At 46.4% G+C, this 6,861-nt stretch overlaps 1 long non-coding RNA gene across 1 annotated transcript; it reads right to left on the reverse strand.

Moving 5' to 3' along the window:
- Window positions 1–497: 497 nt before the first annotated feature.
- Window positions 498–1,149, reverse strand: LOC116553455. Its single transcript, XR_004269755.1, has 2 exons — window positions 868–1,149; window positions 498–705 (listed from the first exon to the last, which is right to left on the reverse strand). It is a non-coding gene; the product is annotated as an uncharacterized LOC116553455 (long non-coding RNA).
- Window positions 1,150–6,861: the final 5,712 nt, after the last annotated feature.

Genomic DNA, 6,861 nt, shown 5'->3' on the forward strand with positions numbered 1-6,861 from the left:
TTGAGACAGGGTCTTACTCTGCTGCCCAGGCTGGAGTGCAGTGGCATGATCTCGGCTCACTGCAACCTATGCCTCCTGGGTTCAAGTGATTCTCCTGCCACAGCCTCCCTAGGAGCTGGGATTACAGGTGCCCACCACTGTGCCTGGCTAATTTTTGTATTTTTAGTAGGGAAGGCGTTTTACCATGTTGGCCAGGCTGGTCTTGAGCTCTTGACCTCAAGTGATCCACCTGCCTTGGCCTCCCAAACTGCTGGGATTATAGGCTTGAGCCACCACGCCCAGCCCAGCCTTTTCCTAGTATAGATCATGCTGTATCAAATAGACTGATGTATATATGTTGTATATTTTTGCCACTGTGATTTTGGGATAGATTCTTAAAGGGTAGGAGTGTCAGACACATTTTGAACTAGAGCAAGTTCATCTTGAATAGGGGCTAGGTAAAATAAGGCTGAGACCTGCTGGGCTGCATTCCTAGTAAGTTAAGGCATTTTTTTGTGTGTGCAGCTTAAACAAATTGTTTCATTTTCTCCCATAATGAGAAGTCCCAGGGTAGGCAATCCAGGGCTTGTGTGACAGCTCCATGTTGTCATCAGGCACCTAGACCCTATCTTCCTTCATCCTTAGCATATCACGTGGCTTAAGGTTGCTTTCTTGTCATAAGATGATTACTAGAACTCACAGGACTCCAGCCATTTTGTCCATGTTCTCTTTTGTTTTTCTGTTTTAAAGATGAAGTTTTGCTGTTACCCAGGCTGGACTCAAACTCCTGGGCCCAAAGGATCCTCCTACCTCAGCCTCCTGAGCAGCTGAAAGGCGCCACTGTATTCCACCATCCCTGGCTGAAATTACCTATTCTCGTTTCATGACAAACTGTGGCAACATGAAATTAATCAGCTGAGCTATCTGAACCACAAGTTTCTGCATTTAACGGTGCTTCGTCTTTCAAATTGTATGGCTCTCTCAAGTCCTAGAGTTCCTCTGAATTAAGGCAAGCCTCGTTGCCCATTCCCTGGTTGGTGTTTTTCCGACTTGTGCCCGCCCCCTGCCAGGCCTTCCCAGCTATGTGCCGCACATTGCAAGGTATTCTTAATCATAGAATGAGATAGGACGTCGGCACAAGATACAGGTCATAAAGACCTTGCTAATAAAACAGGTTGTAGTAAAAAATTGGCCAAAACCAAGATGGCGACCAGAGTGACCTTAGGTCATCCTCACTGCTACACTCCCACCAGCACCATGACAGTTTACAATTGCCATGGCAACAACAGGAAGTTACCCTATATGCTCTAAAAACGGGAGGCATGAATAATCCACCCCTTGTTTAGCATGTCATCCAGAAATAACCACTAAAATGGGCAGCCAGCCGCCCTTGGGATGGCTCTGCCTATGGAATCGCCATTCATTTATTCCTTTACTTGCCTAGTAAACTTTCTTCTTACTCTATGGAATTGCCCTGAATTCTTTCTTGTGCGAGAGCCAAGAACACTCTTGGGGTCTAGATCAAGACCCCTTTCTGCTACCAGGATTGCTGGGTCAAAGTGCAAATACGTATTTTACTAGAAATGACTACATTTTCCTCAATAGAAGTTATGCCATTTGCCTTTCCCCATCAGGATATGAGTATATCTGGAGCAGCCATGACTCTCCCGATTTTATTTTATGGATAGAAAAAGTACAAGGGTATTAAATCCATTGCCCAGGTCACAGAGTTGGTGAGAGGCAGAGCTGACACTTGGACTCAGCCAAGAAATGTGTCCGTCATAGATAACAAGAAGACCGTGCCAGAGGCTTGGCGGGACCTCACGATCTGCCCTTCCGGGAGAGGAGCTATGCAGGCTTCACTCCTCCATAATCAGCATCCCGGCCCCCTGGGACTGCCTCGTCTCCAGGAATTACCTTCCAGTCCAGCAAAAGCTCTGTGTGTCTCCCACCTTCAGGGCTGCCCCTCAGGGACCTCTCAGGGTGGGGTGCCATCCCACCGGTCACCCTGGCCCTGTGTTAGAAGCATCCCTTCCTCCCTGTCCCATGTGAGTCATCACTTAGCAGTCAGCAGATGGGAGCTGATGCTCCTTTCTCCCCTAATTAAAGAATCTATTTTCACGCTAAAATGTGATCCACGCATGAAAAGGAGGGACAAATGTGCTTGGCTATCAACTGCTTCTCTGGAGACAGTGATTTGAGGGAGCACTTAACATTTTTAGTTTTATAAATGACTCAGCGTCCCTCAATATGCTTTGAGAGAGAGCAGCTTATCAACACCAAGCAGAGGGCAGAAGGGAGGGGCGGAAAGCCAGCCCCCCACCCCACAGCCCTTACACTGCATAACCTTCACACAACCCTGTGATGTGGCTACTGTGACCTCCTTTGAATAGGGGAAGGAACTGAGGGTCAGCAAGTTGCCAAAAGTCCCCGATGAGCAAATGGCAGAGTCTGTGAAATCTAGCTGGTCTGGCACAAAGACCTGAGGTTTTTCCAGTGCATTCACTTCCTCTTCACTAGAAGAGACCCAGACTCCACATAGGAAAACTGCCAAGATGGCTGCATCCAGGGATCCCAGAGCTCTTTCTTTGGAAAACTTTCAGTAGCCTTCCTCCTGGTCCACACATGCAGGTCTGTCCACACTCCCTAGGCGACAGCGTCTAACCCATGGCCCGTAGCTATTGGGTTGTGTTCAGCTTTGAAGACGAGAGATTTCACCCCAACCTAGTTTTGAGTGAATTTTGTATCTCACAAAACTCTGAGGCAGGGTGCGCATCGGTGACTCAACATCAGAACTTTTCCCTTTCTTTTTCCGTATTCCCCGGTTCCAGGATACTCCCAGCTACTCGGGAGGCTGAGGCAGGAGAATCCCTTAAACCCGGGTGGTGGAGGTTGCAGCGAGCCAAGATCATGCCATTGCACTCCAGCCTGGGCAACAAGAGCAAAACTCCGTCAAGGAAGAAAGAAAGAAGGAAAGAAAGAATGAACTATTAGTATACTCAGTTGAGCAACCTATGCTGCTGCTCTGCCTATAGAGTTGCCATTGTTTTGTTTCTCTACTTTTTTTTTCCTGAGACAGAGTCTCGCTGTGTCAGTGGTGCAATCTCAGCTCACTGCAGCCTCCGCCTCCCGGGTTCAAGCGATTCTCCTGCCTCAGCCTCCTGAGTAGCTGCCACCATGCCCAGTTAATTTTTTGTATTTTTAGTAAAGACAGGATTTCGCAGTGTTAGCTTGGATGGTTTCGATCTCCCGACCTCGTGATCTGCCTGCCTCCGCCTCCCAGAGTGCTGGGATTACAGGCGTGAGCCACCGTGCCCTGCCTATGTCTTTAATTCTGTAATAAACTTGCTTTCATTCTATTCTATGGATTTGCCCCGAATTCTTTCTTGTCTGAGGTCCAATAACCCCTTCTTGGGGTTTGGATGGGGCCCCCTTTCTAGTAACACAGCCGCACTGGCCTTCTTTTGGTTTCCAGCACCGTTCCCACCGCAGGGCCTTTGCACTTGGAGTTCTGCCTGCCTGATAACGCTCTATCCTCAGAACTTCACTTGGAAAGCTTCTTCTGGTTATTCAGATTTTTACTCCAATATCACCTTTCCTGGGCATCCCATTCAAACTGGGGTCCCAGCCTATCCCCCAACTGCTACTGTGTGTCACATCCTATCACCCTGTTTCGGTTTCTTCTTAGAACTTACCACTATGTGAAATGATCTTGCTGATTCACTTTGTTTGCTTGTTTATTTTCTGTCCCCGCTCTAGCGTGAAAGATCCATGCCAGCAAAGACCTTGTCTGTCTTATTCACTCTGTGTCTGGTGGACCTATGCAAAGACCACAGTGGAAACGCTGCCCCTGCAGTTGTGAAACATAGCAGCCTTGACTATCTTTTAGCACCTAGGTAGGCCAGGTACATGGAAAATGCTCGGTAAATGGATAAATGGATGAACGCCTGGGTGGATGAGTAGAGGGGTGGGTGGGTGGGTGAGTGGGTAGACGGATGGACGGATGGGTGGATGGCTGGCGGGATGGTGTCCTTAAGTATAATCCTGCCTGAGAGTAGAAAGACTCAGGGCTGTAGGCTGGTTGGGGCGGAGATGTACTAGAACTGGAACTAGAACTCCATATGTTGTCTTCCCTCTATCATTTCCCTCCTCAGTTAGGTTGAAATAAAGAGTTCTAGCTTTATTCATTCCTGTAATCCCATGTGATCACCCATCCAATGATGCTTTTTTTTTTTTTTTACATAGAGTCTTGCTCACTCTGCTGCACAGGCCGGAATGCAGTGGCAGGATCTCGGCTCACTGCAACCTCTGGCCCCCAGGTTCAAGCGATTCTCTTGCTTCAGCCTGCCAAATAACTGGGATTACAGGCGCACACTACCACGCCCGACTAACTTGTTATTATTATTATTATTTTGAGTAGAAACAGTGTTTTGCCATGTTGGCCAGGCTGGTCTCGAACTCTTGACCTCAAGTGATCCACCCACCTCGGCCTCCCAAAGTGCTGGGATTACAGGTGTGAGCCACCATGCCTGGCCTCCAATGGTGCATTCTGACCTCAACACCTTATCCCCACCCTGGCCCAGACAGGCCACTTGCTACTCATGACCCTGCCTTAAAAGGTGTTGAAGAAGCAGCATTCAAGAACTAAAATAGTCACTGTTATTGTAATAGCCGGCGCCTCTACAGCACTTCACAGGTTGCAAGGTGTTATTTGCATAGATTATCTCAACTATGCATCACAATGAATCTGGTGCTATGTTCATGATTATTATGTCACAGAGGCTTAACAGGACCTTACAGATGACCAAGAATGCCTGGCTCTTGCATGTTCATGTATGAGCCAACACCTCTCCTGTGCACGCGTGGCAGACGTCATTAATCCATCATGACACTCTCCTGTTTAGCCCAGTCCTAGCTTCCTAGTTCTCAGTATTGTAACCCAGGCAGTAGCTACCCACCAACCAGACTGCCACACAGGACAGTAAGCATTTTCCCACTGTACTAGTCCATGTCCCTCATTTTATATGTGTGGAAACTGGGGCCTGGAGATGCTACCCAGTGAATTAGTGACAAAGCCAGGGCTTTCTCTTTCAGAACCCTGGACTCTTGGTCCATGTCAGAGGTCTTTCAAATGACCCCAGAATGTGGTTCGAGATGACTGGGATTCTGATGTAACTGGGCATCGGAGCTTTTCAAGCTCCCCAGGAGACCCTAATGTGCAGCTACGGTTGAAAACTACTGAGGTTTTCTCCCTCTATGAACAATGTCAACCATATTTTCCTGAAGTTAAGAATCATCCAGGGCCACTCATTAAACGCAATGCACATTTGTAAATGTGTAGACCTAAATACAATGTTCACTTGTAAATGTGCAGACCTCTCCCCTGAAAAATCTGAGTCAGAAGGTCTAGACTGGAGCCCACGAAGCTGCAAATGTCATAAACATCCCAGGTGATTCTGATCATCAGGGAAGTTGGACAACACAGTTCTGAGCAGGCCCAGCTGGGACTCTCTCTGCAACACCCAAGAATAAGGGCAATCAGCTACCACTGCGTACTGGAAGGCACGGATGATCTGGGTTTTATCTTTTTAAATAGCTGCAAAGACTTGTGTCCATTTACCAAGCAGTTCCCTTTTCTTTTTTCAGTCTAGATTATTATGTAATCCATCTCGAGAATTTATAAGAATAATATCGCCTTCGTGCCTAGCTTATGTAGAAAAAGGGACAGCGAGGAGACAGATAAAGTGGAGCACAGAGAGAAGGATGGAATGAAAATTATTTGTCTATTTTAGACAAGCAATTTTCTCTAATGTTCTGTTCTCTTGTTTGGTTGTCCTAGTGAGAGCTCAAGGACTTTTTAAGGTGGAACGAATCTGGGGATTGTTCTTGGAGGAGGCAATTAGCCCTGGGTACCTGGAATTACAGGTAGGAAAAGCTGGGAACAGAGGACAGGAGGAACTAAGTGTCCAGTGACAACACCTGGGCCAAGAGACCGCACTGCACACACCACCACCTGGCCCTGGAAAGGAAAGGACAGAGATAAAATTCTGAGATTTCACCATGAGTCAGATCTGGAGTTGGGTTCTTTTCACCTGCATGAAAATCCTGCAAAGTACTGATAATATCTACATTTGACAGATGAGCAAACTGAGGCTCAGAGAAACTATACTGTCTTTGGCTTCTTCTAGGGACTTCTCACTCTAGAAGGAAAAAAAAAAACAGCATTTAATCCAAAACTCTCAAAACTACCAAGAAGAGCCAGGTGCACAGGAACACTGGGGTGAGAATATGCTTGGCATTTTAAAAATGGAAACTCGAATCATTTTTTCATACATGCATATTAATGGACAGAAGCAGCCTGGGGAATTGTAAATAGATTTACCACTTAAATTTATTTGTCCTTGAGCTAATGCTAAAGTAGATGACAAATCCAAAGCATGAAAAGAAATAGGTTTGGATTTAAGAGGGGGCCAGTAATATGCACCAAAAGCCTTAAAAATGTGCACAACCTCTGGCCAAGCAATTTCACCTCTAGGAATTTCTCCTCCCGAAATAGCTGGGTAAGTGGGCAAAGAAGTCTTCACAAGGCAACATTGTTAATGGCTTTGAAAAACTGGAAACAACATAGTTGTCCAACAATTGACTTAATAAAATATGCATATGCACACCGGCAAACACCACAGAACCATGAAAAATGATGTAGACTTAGGTCTGCTGACACAGAAAGCAGTTCATCACACATTTGCTGCATAAGAAAAGCCCATGCTGGAGAAGCATATGTGACATGATCGTGGCTGGCTGTGTTCAAAACAAATAAACAATATTCCAGTAGTGATCAATGATCTTCTATCCGATTATTAGAAATAGATCAGACATATAGCA

The sequence above is a fragment of the Sapajus apella genome, unplaced genomic scaffold, assembly GCF_009761245.1.
Source record: "Sapajus apella isolate SASKATOON/1434 unplaced genomic scaffold, GSC_monkey_1.0 scaffold12, whole genome shotgun sequence".
Taxonomy (NCBI): Eukaryota; Metazoa; Chordata; class Mammalia; order Primates; family Cebidae; genus Sapajus; species Sapajus apella.